The sequence below is a fragment of the Ranitomeya variabilis genome, chromosome 6, assembly GCF_051348905.1.
Source record: "Ranitomeya variabilis isolate aRanVar5 chromosome 6, aRanVar5.hap1, whole genome shotgun sequence".
Classification (NCBI taxonomy): Eukaryota; Metazoa; Chordata; class Amphibia; order Anura; family Dendrobatidae; genus Ranitomeya; species Ranitomeya variabilis.
Window position 1 is genome coordinate 407,504,945 of NC_135237.1, and position 25,660 is coordinate 407,530,604.

Below are 25,660 nucleotides of genomic sequence, written 5' to 3' on the forward strand. Positions count from 1 at the left end.
AAGACCCCCCACACAGACCGCCCCGGAGCACGAGCAGATCCAACTCAAAACTGAAAATCAAGATTAAACAACAACCACATGACAGATTTCATCAACTCAGGGGTCATTGTAATCAGTATAACGGCGCCGACCTGACACTGTAGGCTACTGTGCACAATCCTGCTGACAGGTTTCCTACAGTTAAACAAAAAAGCCAAGAAGTGCACTGCTCCTCCGGGAAATCCTTCAAAAGTATTGGAAAAACACTCCAAGCAATTGCCTGATGAAGCTGCTCAAGAGAATGCCAGGGAGCGAGAAGCTGTCAAGAGTTAAACGGGGATACTTTGAGGAATCAAAATTTTAACACATTCTTTCACATGCTTTCCCCCTCCCCCCCTTGTTTCCCTATTTGTTCCTTTGTGGTTTTGCTGCCTTCAGTCTGAATCTGCAATGTGCACCATTGCATGAACAGGAGAGTCCAACCTTTTGAACAGTACTGTATTTATATGAACAATCAATTTTCATTAACAAAAACTATCAATTTTAAGTTATTGAAATTATGAAAGAGTTAGGAATCACATTTCTGACTCCTATTTTTCCACCTCAGAATCCTTCATGCAGCCCATGTGGAAGCTATTGTGACTATTACAAGCTTTTGTGTGTGCCTGAAATTTAACTCTTATTCTGGAGTCAGACAACGTATAAAATAAATAAATATTGGTCCATTTTTCACGGCCGAGAATCGCAGAATTATTCCCTAAACAGTGATCCGTATGTCAACCGTGTGCAATGCGAGGATGCGATTTTCTCGCATGTAAGCATCCGTATGACATCCATATGGCAATAATTTCTCAATGGCTTGCAAAATGGACATATAATGGATCTCTTCCCAGAAAATCATGAATAAATAATGTGGAAGCCTATTTATTGGCGCCACAAGTTCCATCCTACGAGCGAAAAAATAGCGTGGTATCCCGCGCAATTTTCTTCGCCAGAGAGGGAAAGCCAACAGCCGGGGACGATATTTGTAGCCTGGGAAGGGGTTAATACCCATGGATCTTCCCAGGCTATAAAGATCAGCCCGCAGCTGTATATTTAGCCTTTACTGGCTATTCTAATAGGGGTGCCCCTATAATTAATAGCCAGAAAGGCTACGCAGACAGCTGCAGGCTGATATTCATAGCCTAGGAAGGGGCCATGGATATTGACTCCCCACTGGCTAAAAATACCAGCACCCAGCCGCCCCAGAAAAGGCGCATCTATAAGATGCACCAATTCTGGCACTTAGCCTCTCTCATCCCACTGCCCTGTAGCAGTGGCATATGGGGAGATAAGGGATTAATGTCCTCTTTTTCTCAGAATAGGCAATTTGCATATTTAATTTCCCAGAGGAGCATTGCACGGCGAATAAGCCTCCTTACCTTGACAAGCCAGATGGTATGTCACTCTCCATAAGGAGAAACGTTACCCCTTAGACCCCAGTCCAGAGCCTCTCACCTAGCCAAATCAGTTCTCATGCTTCGCGCTGACGAGGGCCAACAGCCCGAAACACCGTGTCTGCGAATTGAGATACTGATTTGGCTTTTATCCCAAGTCATATTGCATGACTCGTTAGAGGGTTGATTCTGACTTGTATGATCGCTACTTCCAACAGGTGGCGCTATAGAGTTAAGTCCTCTTTTTCTCAGAAGAGGCAATTTGCATATTTAATTTCCCAGAGGAGCATTGCACGGCGAATAAGCCTCCTTACCTTGACAAGCCAGATGGTATGTCACTCTCCATAAGGAGAAACGATACCCCTTAGACTTCAATTTTGAATAAATCCCAACAGTGTCACCAGCAAAGCACCCCCACACCTCCTCCTCCATGCTTCACGGTGGGAACCAGGCATAGAGTCCATCTGTTTACCTTTTCTGCGTCGCACAAAGACACGGTGGTTGGAACCAAAGATCTCAAATTTGGACTCATCAGACCAAAGCACAGATTTCCACTGATCTAATGTCCATTCCTTGTGTTTGTGCCCAAACAAGTCTCTTCTGCTTATTGCCTGTCCTTAGCAGTGGTTTCCTAGCAGCTATTTTACCATAAAGGCCTGCTGCAAAAAGCCTCCTCTTAACGGTACGTGTCCACGTTCAGGAAGGCCGGCGGTTTGGACTGGCAGCTCCATTATCACGATGCGGTGGCCTCCGGGAAAATGGCCGCTGGGGGCGGCGCATGCTCAGATTCAGATCTCGTTTCCCGAGATCTCGGGACGAGATCTGAATCTGAGCATGCGCCGCCCCCAGCGGCCATTTTCCCGGAGGCCACCGCATCACAGCAATGAAGCTGCCGGTGCCTCCGGGCCTTGAGGAGATGCCGGAGGAGCCCCGATGCTGCAAGAAGATGCACCGCCCCACAGCACAGAGCCCCCACAGCACGAAGAGGAGCTGCCGCTCCCAGCACAGGAACCCTATGCTACAGCAATGAGGAGCCGCAGCTCCCCAGCACAGAGACCCCCACGCTGCCGCAATGAGGTAACAGGGGGCTACTCCACTCACACTTTCCTGTGAGACGCCCCCTCTCTTCGTCATCGGGACCACTCCCCACCCCAAAAGGCACATTAGTCACCGGCCCTATAAGACGACAAATGGCATATAAGAAGACCCCCGACTTTTAAGAAGATTTCATATTTTAACTGGAAAAGTTTGGGGGGGTCGTCTTATACGCCCAGTCGTCTTATATGCCGGAAAATACGGTAATACTTTTAGCAAACATACTCCTTCCTACACAACATCTGGGGTTTATGCTGCATGCAGAAATTACAGGATGAACAAAATCAAGAGCTGACGGCGACATCCGTGGATTACGGTCTTAGCACCGACCGCTAATTCACAGGTCTCCCAATCTGAACGTGACAGCTTCATGTGTTTTTATAAGGTCGTCACACTTTGTTCGGGACAACTCGGGCCACTCTGTACACTGAGGTCTGATCTCAAGACCGATTTGCATGGACATCTGAATGACCCCAATATATCTGTATAATTTCTAGAAGCACATTGTGCAAAGCTTTCCATGGCAGGTTACAGTTGCAACCACATTCATGCAAGTGTGTAACCACCAAAACTTACTGCACTTATTAAAAATAAGAGGTGAAAACTCTGTTTTTAGCTGAAAGTACGGTATATACAAATTATGAAAACTGATCCATGTGTTGTATATTACACACAGGAGTTTCACACACCATTTGTCTTCAGTTTTGCTATACTGGACCCCCCACTATGTCATAAACATTAGGTAGACCAAAAGGCACAGAATGTTCAAATAAAATACCCTTTATTGATACATCCCAAAAAGGCTAAAACGGACACCCTGTGTCTTGGCTTCACAAATGTGGCAGAAAACTTAACGCTTAAGACGTGCAAGACCCATATGCTGAAAAGATCCAAGGCGCCACACATCTTAAATAGTAACCACACTTTCCACACTTTATAAACAAGCAAGAATATGAAGCTCTGTAAATTTCCTTTGAGAGGTATTCCCCACTTATCAGTCACTTCTCTAATGCACTGCAGAATAGGTTAGCGCTAAATAAAAAGATTATATTATTATTCAGATAATTCACTCAAAAACTGCTCAAATCTGCATACAGATCTGTCAACAGTAAATGGTCAGATTACATATGTTGCCTATAGAAGTCTTCGAGTGAGGGAGGAAGGAGAAAGCTAAATTGAGAACACAGTGAAAAAAATAAATAAGCTCCAAATTAAAACAAATCATAGGGGCTATTTAAAAAATAAAACGGATGTAAGTTATATAATTAACAGAAATAGCATTATTCCTCATGGACACAGACATAATAATAGGTAATCAAGTCACCTGAAAGTTAAGGTGAATTTACACTGGTCAATAATCTGTCAGATTCTAAGGGCAACGACCTATTGTTAACGATAATTGCGTTATGTGTATAGCTGAAGTGATAATGTGTATAAAAACAAACAAAATACAAAAAAAGAAACACTTGTTCATTGTGCATGAAATAGTTTAGGTGAGCGAAAACAAAATTCCCGTTCATATTTAAGAATTCAACTATTAGGCAGCAGGAGGAGTGGAAAGATCATGATTCAACCATTTAATTTGCCATTCTTGAACAACATCGCTTGGTAGTCGCGAGTTACGATCGCAATGTTTAAACGATTATCTGCTCATGAAAACAGACCAAAGTCAAGACCATGAAGTCCACAACACGCACAGGCCTCTTGACCTGAGCTTAATCACCTTCCGATCATATACGAGATTGTTGAATTTGGATTGGAAGACCTCTTCTGGTTCTGATATTGCGATCGGTGAAAGTTGGATTTGTGAAACAGTCCTCACTCTTGAAGAAGTGGTCCCCTTATGAAATGCATACTGAAGAATTCCACAAAATGTACACAGACACTTTAAGAGGTGGCCCACTACTTAGACAGGCACCCTTTTAAACAAAGTAGTCCCCTTTATAAAAATAAACACAAATCCATTATGTCACATGAGCCCTGCAACCAATCAGTGGCATGGCAGCTATTGGGCTGCGGCATGATCACTGTCTGAATTTTGCACATAAGGAAGTAATGAGCACTGCAGCCTACTTAACTGTAAAGTGCTGCGGGATATGTTGCTATATAAATAAATATTATTATTACTACTACTACTACTACTACTTCTGCCTCAAGTTATCTGAGACACATGGGCCCCGATCAAAGCGATAACCGCTATAAAAAGTGGTTACATTTTTTGCGCAACGTTGAGTACTTTTTGCTGGAAATCTTACTCTAAGCCATGACTGGCGTAAGATTTGTGGTGAGGAAATTTACAGACATCTAATTTATTAAGAGACATGTACCGCTTTATGAATCAGGAGCATCTGACTTCTAAGACCCCTTTCACACACCAGTTTTTTGCCATCAGTCGCAATCCGTCGAATTTTGAAAAAAAAAAAAAAAAAAAGGATCCAGCGACTGATGCCTCCGGACCAGTTTTTCTTTCTCTCATAGACTTGTATTTGAGACGGATAGCCTCACGTTTCATCCGTTTTTCGCCGGATCCACCGAAAATTGTTTGTCCGGCGTCCGGAGACAACGGACAAACTAACGTTTGTGTACGTTGGAAAAAAGGAAAAAAGGAAAAAAAAAAAAAAAAAAAAAAAAAAAAAAAGGGACAGCGACTGATCCGTCTAGAATGGAAGCCTATGGCGCTGGTACCATCAAATGAGGGAATCCGGCGACGGATTCAGTTTTGTTTTTTGGTTTTTTTTTTTAACTGAGCATGCTTCGATCCAATTAGCCAGATCCGCTGGTCGGATCCATCCAAAAAACGGATCCGTCGCATCAGTTTTTCACAATCTGCGAAGGATCAGTTGAGCCTACGGACTGTGACTGACAGCAAAAAAATGATGTGTGAAAGGGGCCTAACACGTGTATACAGGTCTGGAAGATTCGGAGCCATACTCCGTGACAAGCTTTTAAAAGTATATTGTTATCTCTAGGATGCTGCAGCGTTTCAGAGTAAAATGTACACGGCTGGAACGTGCGGACAATTTTTGCCAAAAATAGACTATTGCTTTAAATCCAGTGTGCTTTCAAATACAGCATGTTTGTCATGTTAACTTGCAGCACAACCACTGGAGGCAGATGTTAGCTTAAGGTCAACAGGGAAGTATTAAATGTAGTAAACACAGGTTTCTTGTGGCACTCTTGTTGCATATTTTACCATTTTCTGTTAACCATAATCCATGATTGTTTTGGTTTTAGTAGAACAAGGCTAATCAAATTATCCCCCCCAGCAGCTCAGATCCTTTCTTTACTCCCTCATATCACCATCTCAAAAGCATCTGAATTTGACCTTTTCTTACCTTTGACTAAGCAAAAACTCTTAGGGTACCGTTACACAAAACGATTTACCAACGATCACGACCAGCGATACGAAATGGCCGTGATCGTTGGTAAGTCGTTGTGTGGTCGCTGGGGAGCTGTCACACAGACAGCTCTCCAGCGACCAACGATGCCGAGGTCCCCGGGTAACCAGGGTAAACATCGGGTTACTAAGCGCAAGGCCGTGCTTAGTAACCCGATGTTTACCCTGGTTACCATCGTAAATGTAAAAAAAAAAAACCAAACAGTACATACTCACATTCCGGTGTCCGTCAGGTCCCTGGCCGTCTGCTTCCCGCACTTACGATGGTAACCAGAGTAAACATCGGGTTACTAAGCGCGGCCCTGCGCTTAGTAACCCGATGTTTACCCTGGTTACAAGCGAACACATCGTTGGATCGGTGTCACACACACCGATCCAACGATGACAGCGGGAGATCCAGCTACGAAAGAAAGTTCCATACGATCTGCTACGACGTACGATTCTCAGCGGGGTCCCTGATCGCTGCTGTGTGTCAGACACAGCGATATCGTATGGATATCGCTGGAACGTCACTGATCGTGCTGTCGTAGCGATCAAAGTGCCACTGTGAGACGGTACCTTAGTGTTGCCTTTATTCATTCTCGTCTTGACTATTACAACTTTCTACTAGTCGGTCATATTCCTTTCCAACCGCTACACCGATGTCTCTACCCTGTGCCAGTCATTGCAATGGTGGCCCACAGGGCTGTGGAATCGGAGTGGGTGCACATTTTGATGATGTTGGAGTCTGTATAAAATGGACCAACTGACTCCTAAAATATAATAAATTGGGTTCTGTAGTTCAGTGCAGTATGTGCTGCAAATGTTTTTTGAAAAATATGGGAAAGTTATGAAATGTCCTATAAATATCTGTTCTATTCCTGATGTAAGGATCTCTGCTTTTAGTTTAGATAAATCTGTGCCGCACTTTATGCACATGCTCAGTAGTGAGGCAGTGCTGTGGAGTCAGGGAAATTGAAATCCACTACAGAGTTTAACCCCTTTCTGGCACTGGACATGCTATTCCGTCCTTGTGACCTGGGACTTAATTCTCATGGACGGAATAATACATCCAATGCGATCAGCCACGCTCCCGGTAACAGTTGTGTTATTCTGTATGGTCCTCTCTAAAATGTACTGTACTGTGCTACAGAATATGTTGGCACTAAAAAAATAAAAAAACTATTGTGATTATGGTGGCCAGAAAAAAACAAACAGGTTTTTGGGTGTGTATAGGACTGTCGGAAATAGGTCTGTTAATGGCTCCCAAAGGGAAGATATTGGTAATTGACAGTAAAAGGTAATAAAAGCATATCCAACTTGGTACAGGACCAGATATAAGCAATAGCGCGATCCCACTTTCCCCCACTTGCAGGATCTGGAAAAACCTGCACCGAACTAGAATGAATTTGTGCTTTATCAAAATGCAAAATCTGAACTTTGAGGAAAAACTCCAGACTGCAAAAATATAGCAAAGTGCTAGCTTGTTTCTATAGACACATACACGCAAAAAGTACCAAATGGTATGTGTACAAAATGTCTTTCAGGCGAAGCTTGAAAAATTGAATATACCGTATTTTTCAGACCATAAGATGCACTTTTTTTCCTCCAAATTTGGGAGGAAGTGAGGGGGGTGTCTTATGGTCCAAATGTAACATGTGGGGAGGGGGCAGCGGCAGAGTTGGATCGCAGAAGGCAGGAAAATGTTGCCGCTGCACGAATCTAGTGTTGGGGAAACCACGTGGTCCCGAAGCCTAAAGCGAAGGAATATTCATTAGCCGCTTCCCCGCTAAGCAAATGAATATTCCTTCACCTAAACAGCGGACCCACACGATTTCCCCAGCGCCGGCTTCCTGCAGCGGCTGGGGAGATCGTGTGTCTGGTGGAGAAGGAGGAGGCAGGAGCAGAGTGCCACAGGAGGAATCGCTGCATACCTGACAGCACAGCATGGGCTGTGCTGATGCCGAGTGCTCCCGTATAGGTCCTGTGGTGAGGTCATGAAGACGGCGGGCTGAAGCATCACATGACAGCACAGAGCCCGCCCTCTTCATTGTGTCATCACAGGTCCTACAGACACCGCAAGAGAAACAATGCAGCTTCCTCTTACATGAGCTGTGGTGAGGAATAAGTGGGAGGGCGGCTCAGTGCGGTCATGTGATGCTTCAGCCCTTCATTACCTGTCACCACAGCTGCGGGACCTGCACTGCCTGTACAAGCAAGAATTAATTAAAAGGTTAGTCATTACAACACACAAAGCACTCTGCCACTCCTGTGGTGAACTATAACTCCCAGCATGCCATAGGTTCTGCAGGACATGCTGGGAGTTATAGTTCTCCCATTGGATCTTAAAGCAGCACTCCAGTGTTATTTTTAAGTGCTGGAGTGGTGCTTTAAATATAAGCCCTGTGCCCCCATTCTTATACTCACCCTCCAGCGTTTCCATATAGTTCTTTACAGACACCACACTGGTCCCACAGCACCATCTTTTACCCATAGCTTCCAACATAACATACTATTGTATATAATAACACCACATATAATAGTATGTTATTTAGGTTATTAAATATTTTACCACATCTTTTGTATCAAATATTTTTTTTTACCTATTTTCCACCTCTAAAATCTGGGTGCATCTTATAGTCTGCTGCGCCTTATGGTCCAAAAAAAATACGGTATGCATTTCTATGTTGAACGACTTGCTGCTCATATGCTTTTGAATGTCTTCACTGCTTCAGGACCATTCTTCGGGTGTTTTACACTCAGAAGATACTCTGCAATTTAGTAGAAAAGGAAAAAAGATGCCCGGAAGACATCCACAGACTGTTTTTGAAGCATTTGATCATAGTTTTTTTTGCTTAAAAAAAGCTAGACGTTTTATTATTGAATGGTGTAAAGCAAACGACAGTAAAAAGTCACAAATTCCATGTGAAATCCATCCTGAAAGATACCAGGCAGAAAAATGCTCAGTAAACGACAATGAAAAAAAAGGCAGTTTACTGAAGAGTCTTCTGCTTGAAAAACTCTGTATATTCGCCCAAGTGTAAAAGGCCGTCATGTGCACAGGCCCCAAGTAATCCTTGATATGTGAACTTCAGTAAAAGATGGAGGACACTACAAAACTCATCTGTATCCGAATGTTAAATGACTCGAGTCTTTTCAGAAGGATGCAGCAATCAAGAAATGCAACATATGCTGGCAGAATTGCCAAGATTGTGGGATTTTCTCTTTATTTTATTAAATGCTGGACGTTAGTTTGAGAGGAAAATGAAGGAAAGGAAACAGAATACATTTGCGCGGAAGTTCTCAATAAATCAGATTAAAAAAGATACAAAAAAAAAAAAACACAACACATCAAGCTTTAAGGTTTTTTTCACGTTTAAAATCCTTTACTCAGGCAACATTTATCTAAATATAAAATGTAAGCTTTACTTACCCCCTGACGCCCCATCACTGCCCTTAGTTTTTTGCTGCATCGATAGCATCACAACCACCAGGACCACCGGTCATGGTGATGTAGATGGTACGTGGCTGCCCGGCGACTGGTGGCTGCTGTCAAATTAAAGACCACAGGCAGAAATGCAGCGAAATGCAGGGAAAGTAAGCTCGTTTTGCCATTTATCAATATATTATGCATATTAAAAAAAAGGATTTAAAACCTGAAAAGATGTAAGGACTTAATAGAGCAACCCTTCTTTTATGCGCTGCAGAAGGGAATTGCTGACAGACAGCGACTCTTCCTCTGGCTGACTTTGGCAATGTATTACATTTCAAGGACACAAGTATTGTCACATTTCCCTTTTACCTGCTGCAAAGAGAACACTCAGCAAAACAGGCTGTTCCCAGCAGACCTCTACAGAGGTGCTCTATATCCAGAGAGGCCAGTGGAGGATGCCGAGAGGGAAGGTGCCACTTACCTCGGAGTAGATTTACTCTCAAGTTTTCACATGTTTCGCCAATGTGCTTTTATTTGATGAATAAATGGACATTTAGGGTATGTGCACACGCTGCGGAATGGTGTGCTGATTTTTCCGCACTGATTTTGATAAAATCCGCAGGGCAAAAGCACTGCTTTTTTCCTGCGGATTTATTGCGGTTTTACTGCGATTTTTGTGCGGATTCCATTCTATTATGGAGCAGGTGTAAAACCGCTGCGGATTCCGCACAAAGAATTGACATGCTATGCTGCGAAATGTAAACCGCTGCGTTTCCGAGCGTTTTTTTCCACAGCATGTGCACTGCGGATTGTGTTTCCCATAGGTTTACATTGTACTGTAAACGAATGGGAAACCGCTGCGGACCCGCAGCTGCGGAAACGCTGCGGATCCGCAGCAAAATCCGCAGCGCGTGCACATGGCCTTAGTGTTCGTGTCCACGGTCTGGATTGTCGGCACTTTGGATGGAGCGGAAAACCCACTCTGCCCAAAGCACCGCCCCCTTCTGTACGCGTGGTGATTCCGTATGTGTTCATTGGACACATCCGGAATGGACACATCCGGAATCGCCGCACCCTATACATAGGACCTTGTTATTTATCTTGCGGCAATGGAGAGTCGCTGCAAGGTAAACAGACATGCTGCGTTCTAAAAAGTCGCGCCTCATGTCCGTAAACGCAGGGCCGCCGGATGCGTATTTGCACGCATAGTGGAGACAGGATTTCATAAAATCCCCTCCACTATGCTGTAACATCTGGCCGCTGCGGGTTGAACGCTGCGGGTGTACACAGCGTTCAATCCGCAGCTAATCCAGATGTAATCCGGACAGTGGACACGCACCCTACACTGCAAGATGATCCTAAACGAACGTTGTTAAAAATGCTCATTTCACGATCTTGCGGTGTAAACAGGCGGCCGAGCAACATGCTCGTTCATCAGGTGAAAAGATTATCGTTTGCAGCATGTGATCAAGCCACCATCTATGAAGTTGTTTTTTATTTTGCCATAATTCATAGTAATTACAAGGAGAGTCGAATCATGTAAAGACATCACAGACAAGTGTTTCCAATTGGTCTAAAGGTGCAGGTAAATTACAGAAATCAAAAGTATAAAGCAACCCCTGAGTTGCTGTGAATATTCAAGATTTCCTTATGCGGTTATTAAATAAAACCCAACTTTATTGCCAAAGCATTAACGTCAGTCCTCGTCATGTAATAGACAACAGTTCAGAAAAACAACATTAAAATCAACGAGAAATTGAAAACAACGCAAGATGGGACCACAGAGTTTGTTATACTGTACAATTCATTCCTATAACTGGGAGAAACACCTTTTTAAGAAATTTACTTTTTAAGGCTTCATGCACATAGCAGAGCTGTACAGAAGGAGATGGTACATAGCAACCCAGACCGGGTCTAATAACAGATGGTACATGGGATCCTTTGCTTGGCTGCTATGACAATGGATTGCATAGTATGAGGGGGAGGGCGGGAAACACGTAACAGTGGGTTCCCTCCCTTTATTCAACTACTTAGATGCTGTGGTTACCATCGATTGTGGCGTCTAAGGTCTTAAACGTCAGGGACTGGCAATGACTGATCCCTGCTGCTCCAGCAGGGTGCCAGTTGTAACCCGGCTGCAAAGGATATTGAGCCAATTCCATCCCAGCACACCTGTATGTTGCAGTGTGAATAGGCCTCACAACATGCTGCACTGACCATGTACTTCACATAGCACCGACGGGAAAGAAGGGGTTAATAGCTCTTGAAAAATACACAGTAAATGAGATACACAAGACAAAGCAAGACAGCTGATGAGAGCTATAAAAAGCTTAAATTAGAATTTTTCATGAACTCCACTGGAAATATTCTAACTAACCTCCAAGGGGGATCAGCAATCAGATCTGTGCACATCTCAGGAAACACACTCCACAAGCTGTATGTACGCCCGGCTGTACTTGGGTCCAGTGCAATTTACATGGAGGATGTTGTGCTCAGTCAACGGTTGCATTACCCCACTGCCAGCAGATACTTATTAGTTCCTAATGGTGGGAAAAGCCATCACTATGTGATAAGCATGCTGGGTTCAAATAAGGCAGAGATGATACATTACTGGACTTTATTCATTTGAATGGGGTATGTAAAAATCTTAAACACCACTTCAGATGCATGGAATGTTTTTTTTTTTTTTTTTTTCAGTAGCTAAATTTTCAGAAGCAAAGGAGCCACTTGTGCCATCTACATATGCACCTCACAAGATTAAATATTGTTCCAATGATGAAAATACAAAACGGGAAAAAGAAAGAATTCACAGATGAAAGCTTAATGACAACATTGGTAAAAAACTGCAGTCAATAACTAAGGGAAAAACCATACACAATTTACGGTACCTATACAAACACTTCAACAGAATCACAGCTAAAAGCAAGTAATGCAACAGGAAACACAGCAAATGTTCGGTTGTAAATCTAGCTAACCTCCGTATGACGCCTCACATAGGCGCCATTGAAACTAGAAAAGATTTTCTGCAGTGAAACACATCCAAAAACAGATTCTGAAAATATAACGTATGACAAAGGATCGCAGAGTACACAGGGCGAGTACAATGAGAGCAGATGCTCAGCAGCAAAAATTCTAGGGACATTCCCACCTTGCAAAAGAACAAAAGACTGCTTATGTATGCACATACATCCTTTATATGCAGCCATTCGGTTGACCGAGCAATTTCTCTCCTGTGCTATAGTATTTTCTACAGACATCATGTTTGGTTATTGCCATTTTTACTTCCATCTCCTAGGAATTAAATATTTGGATAATAAATAATAACTGCATCTACAATTTATGCTTATTTGCATTCATAGAGCAAATTACAATTTCACTACTGAACTTGCAGACATGACACAGAAGCGAGTGTTTGCCAAGTGCCTTCATCCAGAATGAAATCAAACGCTAATGAAGCTGAGGAACCTAAAATATCCATGTTAATCATCTTTCACCTTTACTGATGGATCTCTGTTACACAAAAGGTCGGGTTCACTTTTTAACAGAGATATGACAGAATGTCAGCATTAGTGAGGAAGGGGGCACATGTCCTGTGTCATCAGTTACTAGAACGAAATTAATTCAGCACATCTCTCTGCTGCCATGTGCCAGCGCAATACACGTTCTACAGTTTCAGCCTACAGAACATGTGTTGTAATTTACACCACTTTTGTGGCATGAATTATGATAAATTTGTTGAGCTCATTCCCTCAAAAGTTTAACCACTTTCTAAAATCATGGCTAAGACTGGAGTAAAAAAAAAACCCCAAAGTCGCAAAAAACTTTTGCATCGGAGTTGCACAAAAATTGTGAGGAATTGGGGCCTATGCCTTCAGACTAAACATCTTCACTTCTTGATTTTATCAAAAACGCAAATAAGAAAAACTCCCAGCTATGACTAGTCAGAAGTTACATAAAAAGTAACCCGTTTAGGGCATATTCAAGCAATTGCTTCAAAGATGGGATCGGTCTTTCCTGGATGAAGCAGAAGTGGTTGCAGTCTGTAGCATGCACCTTGTGTATTATCCATCAGAGTCCATTGGGTACACAGGCAAAGTTCACCGGGAGAATTTCACTGCAGTGAACTCGCCTCTGCACAGTGAGACTTTTTTCCTCATTGTGCTAGCAAGGATCTCACCGAGGTCACTGCAGTTCAGCCCAGCTGGGAGCGAAGCCTCAGCGACAGGAGGTAACCTTGATGACGCCACTGCTAGTCACTGATTCTGCACTTGCAGCAGATCATTTCTCAGTGGTTCTCAGCTTGGACGGTTGCATCTTGGCACTGTCCAAGTTGAAAACTATTTATCCCCAGACATGGATTACGGCATGGGACAGAACAGACAGGAGAGGGATTTTTTTTTTTCTTTTTGCTTTATTACAGGTGACAAGGGATTCAATGGAATGGATATTAGGCAAGTATAAGGGTATGTGCACATGTAAGAATTTCTTGCAGAAAATTCCTGAAGAAAACCGGACATTTTCTGCAAGAAATCCGCATGCATTTTTTTTCCCAGAGCTTTCCCAATGCATTATATAGCGGGAAAAACGTGAAAAAAAAACCCTGCAAAATTAATGAACATACTGCGTTTTTTACCGCGATGCGTTTTTTTTCCCGGAAAAAAAATAGCATCATGTGCACAAAAATTGCAGAATGCATTCTAGATGAGGGGATGCATATGTATGCGTCTTTTATGCGTTTTTATCGCGTTTTTAATGTGGAAAAAAAGGCAAAGTGTGCACACAGCCTGTGTTATTCTTATACAAAAAATGAAAAAAGTGTGGTTTGTTTTTATTTCAATACTAAAGGAAAAGAGAAGAATTAGCTGAGTAGAAAAATAGGTATTAAGCTTGCCGTTAATGATGTTTCCAGGAGTCCATCCTGACAGCACCCTGGAGGACGTCCTCCTCCCCTTGCTGGGACAGGAAACACACGAGTTTAAAAGGTCATGTCCCACCCCCAGTCCTCAGTGTTGTAACAAGAACCGCTACAAGGATATGCAGAAAAAACTGTTTAATGGTAACAAACATATTACATTGTATCCAAAAACATATTACATCATACGTTAGGAACGTGTTACATACATGCCGGGATTACCATAACATGATATAGATATTACAGGGAGGGAACTACCCGTGCTGTCAGGATGGACTCCTGGAAACATCATTAACGGTAAGCTTAATACCTATTTTCCAGGACGTCCTCCTGACAGCACCCTGGAGAGTACCAAAGCACCTCCTCAGGGTGGGATTACCGCTTGGAGAACTTTTCTCCCAAATGCAGTATGTTGACCAGACAAAACATCAAGTTTATAGTGTTTACCAAAGGTGTTGGCACTAGCCCATGTCACGGCCTTACAGATCTGTTCTAGAGAGGCACCCACCCTCTCTGCCCAAGAAGTAGCTATCCCTCGTGTAGAGTGTGCATGGAGACCATTTGGAGGAGAGACCCCCTCTGACTGGTAGGCCTCAGAGATCACAGACGTGATCCACCGCGCGATAGAGGCCTTCTTACCACTATTCTTTCCCCCATAGAGAATAAATAAGTTTGGGTCAATGCGCCATGAGTTGGTGGCTGCCAGGTAGTCTAGGACTGCCTGTCTGACGTCCAGCGAATGTAGAGCCTTTTCTTTAGCATTAGCAGGGTTATTGCAAAAGGATGGTAACACGATCTCCTGATTTCTATTTTTAATTGTTCCTACTTTTGGAATAAATGAGGGGTCAAGTTTAAGAATTATACAATCCTCTCTAATCTGGAGGTACGGGTCCCTAGTGCACAGGGCCTGAATTTCCCCCACCCTTTTAGCCGTGGTAATTGCTACTAGAAATGCCGTTTTACGTGTGAGAACCGAAATGGGCATATTATCAGTAGAAGCGTAGGGGTCTTTACAGAGGAATTTGAGGACCAAATTAAGGTCCCAGGAAGGCGATAAGTGTCTAATGGTGGGCCGCAACCTCTGGGTAGCTCTGATAAATCTAACTATCCACGGGTGAGTCGCTAGGGGATAGTTAAGAAAGGAACTAAGTGCCGAGATCTGCACCTTCAAGGTGCTTGGTCTGAGACCTTTGTCAAACCCAGCCTGTAGGAAATCTAGAATTCTGGGTAAGTCGGGAGTGCCTGCCGCAACCTCAGACCTGCCACCTTCCAGACAGAATCGCCTCCAGATCTTCAAGTAAGTTGCTGATGTAACAGGCTTCCTACTAGACTTGATAGTAGTTATTACTTGGCTCGACAGACCCCTTGCCTTCAAGATGAACCCTTCAGGATCCATGCAGAGAGATGGAGCTTCTCTGGGTTTGGGTGAAATACCGGACCCTGGTGGATTACATCTGCTCTGAGAGGAAGCTCTACTGGACTCTCAATTGCCAGCTCTAGTAGAAGGGAAAACCAACTCCTTCTTGGCCAGTACGGAACAATCAATATGACACGAGCTCAATCCTCCTTGATCTTTCTGAGAACAGCTGGGACTAATGCCAGAGGAGGGAATGCATACGAGAGAGGTTCCGTCCAATTCTGGCTCAGAGCATCTATTCCTTTCGGAAGATCCCGAGGGTTTAGTGAGAAGAATCTTGAGACCTTTGAATTTCTCCTGCTTGCGAATAGGTCTATAAAGGGAGTTCCCCAGCATAGACATAAGTCCTGGAAGATATCCTGGTTGAGTTCCCACTCTGTTGCAAACACTTATCTCCTGCTGAGATAGTTTGCTATGACATTCTGGGAGCCTTCCAGGTGGATTGCTGAAATGGATAGGACTGATCTTTCTGCCCAACGAAATATTCGCCCCGCCAATTCCTGAAGCGGATGGTGTCTTGCGCCTCCCTGATGCTTCAGGAAAGAGACTGTTGTCACATTGTCGGACATTATTCTGACATGGTGATTCTCCAGGATGTGTCGGTTCCTTCTCAAGGCTTCCCAAACAGCGTACAGCTCTTTGAAGTTGGAGGAGCTGTGGATGACGTCTTCCGGCCATCTCCCTTGAAGGATCCTGTCTTCTAAGCGAGCTCCCCAGCCCCAGGCGTCTGTAGTAACTACTACGTAGGGATCGGCAGACCATAACACTCCTTTTCTTAACTTCTCTGGCTCTGTCCACCAGAGGAGAGACCTTCTTACAAGATGTGATAGCCTTAAAGTACTGTCCAGAGAAGACAGGCGCCGGTCCCATTTGGAAAGGATTAATTTCTGCAGTGGTCTTGAATGGAACTGTGCCCATCTTACACACGGAATGCAAGCCATCATTAGGCCGAGAACTCTCATGGCCGTCCTTATTGACACTCTGTGCTCTAATAGGAGCCAGATCTGGGACTGTATTGCGACCAGCTTGGACTCGGGTAGGAGGGATATTCGGTTTGTAGAGTCCAGACACACTCCCAGAAAGGTCTTCCTGTGTTCTGGCGTCAGGTCAGATTTCCGCCAATTTATGACCCATCCTAACTCTTCCATCAGCGAAATGGTTCAGTTCCTGTGGTCTGATAGAATCTCTGGCATTCTTGCTACTAGGAGGAAGTCGTCGAGATATGTGACTATTATGATCCCCTGATTTCTTAGGAAAGCGACAATTTCCGACACCAGTTTTGTAAAGATACGAGGTGCTGAGGCAAGTCCGAACGGAAGGCACTGGAACTGGTAGTGACAGGTCCCGGACGGCAGAACTACTGCAAACCTCAGAAGCTTCTGAGATGAGGGGTGGACGGGAACCTGATAATAGGCCCTCTTCAGATCGAGAGTGCACATCACGGCATCCTGATCTATGAGGAGGATTGCCGAACGAATGGACTCCATACGGAACCTCTTGTACCTGACCCAGGCATTCAGAGGTTTCAGATTTATTATAGTGCGAGACTCGCCGGACGGTTTCGTTATGGAAAAAAGGGAGGAGTAATGTCCCTGGCCTACTTCTAGTGGCAGTACTGGAACTATGACCTCTGAGGAAAGCATATCCGTTAGGTCTGTCATCATGGGAGAGTCTCGCGTTACCACCGTAGGCGCGATGAATCTGTCTGGGGGGGGGGGGGGGAAGTAAAGCTCGATACTGTAGCCTTCTGACACGGTCCGAAGGACCCACTGGTTCTGGGTGATCCGGGCCCAATTGTGCGCAAAGTGACTGAGCCGTCCTCCTATAAGTGTGGCGTCATTGTGTCTTAGATTTTGAGGAGGGACTGAAGAAGAAACTTCTGTTTCTATTGCCCTGGCTACGGGAACCCCTATAAGATCCTCTATTGGATCTACCTCCTCTAACATCAGACTGTCTCCTGAAGGGGAATCCTCTCCGAAAGGACTGAGGTCTCCTAGGTTTCTCTTCCGGAAACCCCTTCTTTTTATCAGAGGCCGACTCTAGAATAGTATCCAGGGAGGGCCCGAATACCCTTGCTCCTGAGAAGGGAATTGAACATAGTTTAGATTTAGAAGCATTATCCCCTGACCAGGATCTCAGCCAGACCGCCCTCCTAGCCGCGTTGGATAGAGAACCGCTTCTAGCCGAAAATCTGACTGACTCACTAGTCATATCGGACAGAAAGCCGTGGCGGACCTCATTATAGAGAGAGAATTTAGGATTTCAGATCTCGGGGTCTTATTGGACAGGTGCTCTTCTAATTGACCCATCCATAGGTACATAGACCGAGCTACCGAAGTAGCTGCTATGTTAGTTTTTATTAGAGCCGCGGAAGGTTCCCAGGCTCTTTTTAACAGTATGTTAGTCTTCCTATCCATGGGATCGCGCAGGTTTGACGAGTCCTCAAATGGTATGGCTGTCTTTTTAGCCACTTTTGCCATCGGAACGTCTACCTTGGGAATTTCTTCCCATAGTTTTACGTCTTCAGGCTCAAATGGTAGGCGAGCTTTGAAGTCCTTAGATAATACCAGCCGGCGTTCCGCCTCTTTCCACTCCTCCAGTATCATGGCCTTAATATGCTCGCTAACCGGGAACACTGTCTGCTGACGTGACATAAGTCCCCCAAACATCAGGTCCTGCCTGGATTGTGGCTTAGATGTCTCTTCTATCTGCATAGTGCATCGCACCGCCTGCACGAGATCATTTGTCTCTTCTGCCTGGAAGAGATATTTCCTTTGGTGGTCCTGGCTCCCGGACGGAAGTTCTCCCTCTTCTTCAGAGACAAAGTCTTCTGAGTCAGACTTGTCCTCAGAAGTAAACTCCGGCTCTCTTAAGTTTCGCTCCCGTCTGGCTCTCTTGTGGCTGGGAATAGGGCTGGATTTCTGCACCATGCTAGACAAAGAAGCCTGTACTTCTTCGCGTATAAGGGATCTCATCTCAGACAGCAGTGCGGGTTGTTCATCCCTCATGACCTTGGATGTGCAATCTGCACACAAGGTTTTCCCATGGGAGTCCGGGAGCTTCGTATTACAAATAGGGCATCTAGCGGTTTCCCTGAGGCCTTGCTGGATCTCTTAGCTTGACCAGAGGGGCCAGCGGGGGTTCCCTTATCCTTAAATGACATAAGATAGGGATAAACACTGGGGTAAGCCTACTACTGCGTGCAGATAGGGGAGTCTGCGCTATGCGCACTTACCCCCTCCTCGACTGGCATGCTTGCTTCCATGATGAAGGTAGCAGGTCCCCGCAGCTCACAGCGCCGGATCAGGAGCGCTTCAGCCGTTATGCGATCCACGCTGGAACCCACGCTTTCCCCCACACATGCAGCGTTACCGGAAGTGACAGTAAGGGATGCCGAAAAACCGGAAGTGACGCGTCCCTGGGAAATTCCGTCTGGAGACGCCGTGCAGGACACCACGCTGCTTCTGGAAGCTGCACACCACGTGGATAGCGTCCGCAGCCGAGAGCCTCCCACCGGGAGGAGCGGCTGCCACCAGGAGCCTCGTCCCACTCCTGGTCTTTGGAGCAGAGGGACCCCCTTCCGGAGGGTTTCTGCCCTGAGCCTCTTGACAGGGGGAAGGGTATTGGCAAGCCGCACGATCCCCCTGAGCTCCGGTAAGCTTGCGCAGCTTTCACTCGTGCGTCCCTTCCTTGCAAGGACAGGAAAAACACTGGGGACTGGGGGTGGGACATGACCTTTTAAACTCGTGTGTTTCCTGTCCCAGCAAGGGGAGGACGTCCTGGAAAGTAAAATTAGAAATTTTAAGTACATTGTGCTATATAATATGATGATTTCAATATATTAAGAGGAAAAAAAATTGATGAGTGGCAGTGAAACAGACATGCTTGGCCAACTTAAGTCTCACATGTATGGCCTTATTTAGGCTACGAGTCACTCAGTGTTTGAGGTTACTTGATGCAACCTCATTGCTGAATAGATAGATATGTGTAGGGAGAAAGCTGGAGGCGGGAGAACCCAGCAAGGTCCACCTTGGTGACTAGTTCTTAGTCATCTTGTCCCCCCGTCTCCAGTATGTTTTCTCTGAAACACTGCAGCCTTTGTAATAAGGGAGCCAGGTTCTGATTCATTAGCCTGTGGCTCAGGCTGCCTGAATCACATGGCAGGTAGCCTTTATTGCTATAGTGCAGCATACAGTCATGGCCAAAAGTATTGACACCCCTGAAATTCTGTCAGAAAATACTCAGTTTCTTCCTGAAAATGATTGCAAACACAAATTATTTATTATTATCTTCATTTAATTTGTCTTAAATGAAAAAACACAAAAAGAATTGTCCTAAAGCCAAATTGGATATAATTCCACACCAAACATAAAAAAGGGGTGGACAAAAGTATTGGCACTGTTCGAAAAATCATGTGATGCTTCTCTAATTTGTGTAATTAACAGCACCTGTAACTTACCTGTGGCACCTAACAGGTGTTGGCAATAACTAAATCACACTTGCAGCCAGTTGACATGGATTAAAGTTGACTCAACCTGTGTCCTTGTGTGTACCACATTGAGCATGGAGAAAAGAAAGAAGACCAAAGAACTGTCTGAGGACTTGAGAAACCAAATTGTGAGGAAGCATGAGCAATCTCAAGGCTACAAGTCCATCTCTAAAGACCTGAATGTTCCTGTGCCTACTGTGCAGTGTCATCAAGAAGTTTAAAGCCCATGTCACTGTGGCTAACCTCCCTAGATGTGGACGGGAAAGAAAAATTGACAAGATTTCAAAGCAAGATTGTGCGGATGTTGGATAAAGAACCTCAACTATCATCCAAACAAGTTCAAGCTGCCCTGCAGTCCGAGGGTACAACAGTGTCAACCCGTACTATCCGTCGGCGTTTGAATGAAAAGGGACTGTATGGTAGGAGACCCAGGAAGACCCAACTTCTTACCCCAAGACATAAAAAAGCCAGGCTGGAGTTTGCCAAAACTTACCTGAAAAAGCCTAAAACGTTTTGGAAGAATGTTCTCTGGTCAGATGAGACAAAAGTAGAGCTTTTTGGGCAAAGGCATCAACATAGAGTTTACAGGAGAAAAAAAGAGGCATTCAAAGAAAAGAACACGGTCCCTACAGTGAAACATGGCGGAGGTTCCCTGATGTTTTGGGGTTGCTTTGCTGCCTCTGGCACTGGACTGCTTGACCGTGTGCATGGCTTTATGAAGTCTGAAGACTACCAACAAATTTTGCAGCATAATGTAGGGCCCAGTGTGAGGAAGCTGGGTCTCCCTCAGAGGTCATGGGTCTTCCAGCAGGACAATGACCCAAAACACACTTCAAAAAGCACTAGAAAATGGTTTGAGAGAAAGCACTGGAGACTTCTAAGGTGGCCAGCAATAAGTCCAGACCTGAATCCCATAGAACACCTGTGGAGAGATCTAAAAATGGCAGTTTGGAGAAGGCACCCTTCAAATATCAGGGACCTGGAGCAGTTTGCCAAAGAAGATTAGTCTAAAATTCCAGCAGAGCATTGTAAGAAACTCATTGATGGTTACCGGAAGCGGTTGGTCGCAGTTATTTTGGCTAAAAGTTGTGCAACCAAGTATTAGGCTGAGGGTGCCAATACTTTTGTCTGGCCCATTTTTGGAGTTTTTTGTGAAATGATCAATGTTTTGCTTTTTGCTTCATTTTTGCTTTTCATTTAAGAAAAATTAAATGAAGATAATACCAAAGAATTTGTGATTGCACTCATTTTCGGGAAGAAACTGAGTATTATCTGACAGAATTGCAGGGGTGTCAATACTTTTGGCCATGACTGTATGAGGCACCCACATTAGATTAACAATTTCACAGGGTTTCTGACTTAAGACAGGTTGTCGTTAATGTATATTATCCACCACTTTAGTGAAAAAGTGGTTGAAAACTGTAAGGGTATGTGCACACGCTGCGGATTTCGCTGCGGTTCCGCAGCTGTTTCCCATGCATTTACAGTACCATGTAAAGCTATGGGAAATGAAATCCGCAGTGCACATGCTGCGGAAAAAACCGCGCGGAAACGCAGCGGTTTATTTTCCGCAGCATGTGAATTCTTTGTGCGGAATCCGCAGCGGTTTTTCACCTTCTCCAATAGGAAACTGCAGGTGAAAACCCGCAGCGAAAACTGCAATAAAAACCGCAGCAGTTTTGCTGCGGATTTATCAAAACCACTGCGGAAAATTCCGCAATGGAATCCGCAGCGTGTGCACATGGCCTAATAAAGCCAGGTCTACTGAATTTTGAATATTTTTCAACCTATCAATATTATGGCAAAAAAAAAAAAAAAACAAAAAAAAAAAACTTCAGTTTAGCAACACCATAACCGCATTCATCTACTTTCCCAGAAGTGTTTGGATCTCCATTAAAGACTGTCTGTCAATCCTCCTGACATGTCTGTTTATTAAATTGAAAAATAATTTGGGATATTTTTTTGATGTTCCTATGATGCCTCTTAAGATATTTCTGAGTACATTACCAACTGGTTTTGCCTCTTTGACAAAGGAGTGGTGTCTAAACCAGTACTGTGATATTGGAGTCCATTTAGAGTCGGAATAAAATGGACAGACTCCAAAAATATAAATACATTGGGTACAGTAATTCAATGTAGTATGTGCTGAATATTTTCTCAAGAATTTGGGAAAGTTATGAAAAGTCCTATAAATGTCTTGTGTTCCTGATCTAAGGATCTCGGCTTTTTAGTGGAGATGAATCTCTGCTGTACTTTATGCACATGCAAAAGGCACTAGAAACGAATGCCGGCACTAGAAACGAATGCCGGCACTAGAAACGAATGCCGGCACTAGAAACGAATGCCGGCACTAGAAACGAATGCCGGCACTAGAAACGAATGCCGGCACTAGAAACGAATGCCGGCACTTATCTCAGAACTGCTAGGGTGAACAGGAAAACAGGATTAAGGTAAGTAAATAGCTTGATTTTTGTATCATTATGGTGATGAAAAGACTCATACCATTTTACTCAAACAGGAGCAATATATGAGGGAATCTGAGACGAGTCAGGGAAATTGAGGAGGCAGAGTGGGAAGTTTGGCTTACCGACTCCACAGCCCTGGTCTAAACAGCAATAAAGGGACTATGACCAATTCCCCAATGTATTCTTATAAATTTATAATTTATTTACTTTTTTACAGGAGGTGATTAATTAATTTATTTTTTTTTAAAGTCTCAACTCTCATTTGGAGTTTAAGGAGAAAAAAAAAAAAAAAAAAAGGATAACGTTTTGGTTCTCCGCTGTTTCGCTATTTGAGACTTCTCAGCTGGGAGGTAACAATGTGGGTAGAGTATGGGAGTTTCAGCATGGAGATATAAGGAAACTGCTTTTCGCTTCATAGTGGTCTTTAGTGTGATGCGAATGTGGCATCTGGTTACAGTATGTAGTGACAGACTCAAATTAACTATTTAAAGGCAGCAGGTTGCTTTAGCTGCATTATACACGGTGGCATCTTATTAAACGGCTAATAACTACCAATATCTACACTACGGCAAAGTTTATGCTCCTTAGTTTGAGAGGAGGTAAATCTTTGCCCAATTTGCATTTCATTAATTTACCTTTGGCGAGATTATACAACCACTAACAAAAATTATGGAAATCACCAGCCTTTGAGGATGTTCATTAAGCAGACTGAACAACCAACATCTTTTGCAACATTGCGTGATGATTTACCCTCTTTTAAGAGTTTGATAATCTTCTCCTTTGTTTCAATTAACATCTCTCGTGTTGGAGCCATGATTCATGTCAGTCCACTTGGTGCAACAGCTCTCCAAGGTGTGATCACTCCTTTTTAGATGCAGACTAACGAGCAGATCTAATTTGATGCATTTGTTATTTTTGGGTATGAAAATTTACAGGGTGATTACATAATTTTTTCCTCAGAATTGAGCGATTCCATAATTTTTTCCCTATGCTTGGTTAAAAAAAGTAACCATTACTGACTACCACATATTTTGTTCTTGATTTCTTTTAGTGTTTCTTAAAGCCAGGAAGTTGCCATTTGAAATTACTTTAGTTTTGTGCCATCTCTGTGATTGCTTTTGTTCTACAAAATTAAAACAACTGAATGAACATCCTCCAAGGCCGGTGATTCCATAATTTTTGCCAAAGGTTGTAGCATCATGCTCATATATGTGACTGTTGGACCCAACACAAGTTTTCTGAATGGTTCTCTCTTTTCACAAATGAAATGAAGGTACAAAAAAAGGAGTTTTATTCATGGAGACTTCAGACACACCGAGGTTTCCCTGCTATTTTTTTCCTGCCAGCTTTTTTTTCCCTATGCAAATACAGAGCGCTTGGAGGATGCCAAATTTTTGACCAGTTTATGGTATTTTTGCTTCCATAGATCTCCCATGGTGTTTAGTTCTTGGTTACAAAACATGTAAAAAAAAAAAAAAAAAAATGATATGTGACCACTGCAACCAATCAGGGACTTGATAGTGACGTGCTGGTCATTCCTGCAGCACTCACATGCATCTTTGAACTGAAATAGAAGTATAGCGAGAGCTGTGGCCAATGGGGAGGGGAGTATTATTTAGGGATTATTTTTTAATATTCAGTATTCAACCTCTACACAATTTCTCTGGGTAAGAAAGATTAAAAAATAAATACAATCTGGCAAAAAAACCCTACTTTACCGCGATGGTTGAGTACAGAATGCACCAGTGATCTGCACTGAGTCAGGAGATTATAACATCCCTGGTGGTCAAGGGCTGCTCACTACTAGGACAACCCCCTTTAATTAAAGTGCCCCGTGTAAAATAAAAACACCACATATTCTCCTGCAAGACCAGCTCCTTTGCAGCCATCACTGGCCGCAGAGCTCACATTTCACTTTGACCATGTTGTTCAGTATTCGTATCACATAATATCACGCAATTGCATGCAGACAAGTGCTGACAACACTGGAACGGTGCTGGTCCAAGCGAGTATACGGTGTTTTCATTGTGCATGGGGCACTTTCATTTAAAAAAAAAAAAAAAAAAAAGTCTGATCTGCTTTTTTTCTACAAAATTAAACAACTGAATGAACATCCTCCAAGGCCAGTGATTCCATAATTTTTAACAGAGGTTGTATATTTATTAGGTAACATCTTCCATTATACTCTATGGACCAGAAAGTCAAAAGATGGGAAAACAGAGCAAATTCTGCCATATCCAATTATAAGGCTCCAACTCCGCATTCAGATGCTGTTTAGGCTAGTTTCACATTTGCGTTTGTAGGAGCTGAGGACTTCCTCCGTGAAGCCCCGCCCTCGGCCGCACCTCTGCCTACTTCTGCATGCGGCCTGCATACCTATCTTTAACATTAGGTACGCAGGTCATGCGGCTGTATGCGGATGTTTCCGCATGCGTCGTTTTGACGATGCGGCGACCAGCGTAGAACTCAGCTTGTAGCAATTTTTTTTTCCGCATCGTCAAAACGACGCATGCGGAAACATCCACATACAGCCGCACAACCTGCGTACGTAATGTTAAAGATAGGTACGCCGGCCGCATGCAGAAGTAGGCGGAGGTGCAGGGCTTCACGGAGGAAGTCCGTAGCCCACCGCAGCTCCTACAAACGCAAATGTGAAACAGGCCTTAGAAGGTGCAAATTATGAAAAGAGATTCGCACCAGATTTTATGCTCACTCTGGTTTCTCTAAGGGTATGTGTCCACGTTCAGGAAACGCTGCGTGTTTGACGCTGCGTGGGGCCGCAGCGTCAAACACGCAGCGTCCAGATGTTCCAGCATAGTGGAGGGGATTTTATGAAATCCCGTGTCCACTATGCGTGGAAACAAGCATCCGTCGGCCCTGCGACTCCGGACATGCTGTGAGTCTTTTAAGATCGCAGCATGTCCGTGTTCCTTGCGGCGACGCTGCGCCGCCGCAAGGAATAACACAGGGCCCTATGCGTGGGGTGCGATGATGCCGGATGTGTGCAATGAACACATTCGGCATCATCGCGTCCCAGAAGGGGGCGGGGCTTAGTGCC

General features: G+C 44.0%; 1 protein-coding gene across 4 annotated transcripts in view; it reads right to left on the reverse strand.

Moving 5' to 3' along the window:
• Positions 1 to 25,660, reverse strand: part of ANKRD12 (ankyrin repeat domain 12) — a 159,609-nt gene that overhangs the window by 118,655 nt on the left and 15,294 nt on the right. The window contains exon 1 of one of the 4 annotated variants that reach the window (XM_077270213.1): positions 7,821 to 7,841. The exons of the other annotated variants lie outside the window; for them this stretch is intronic. The gene's annotated coding sequence lies outside the window, so the exon portion shown is untranslated. Of the gene's footprint in view, positions 1 to 7,820; positions 7,842 to 25,660 lie in introns of those variants that run through there. 4 annotated transcript variants of the gene reach the window in all.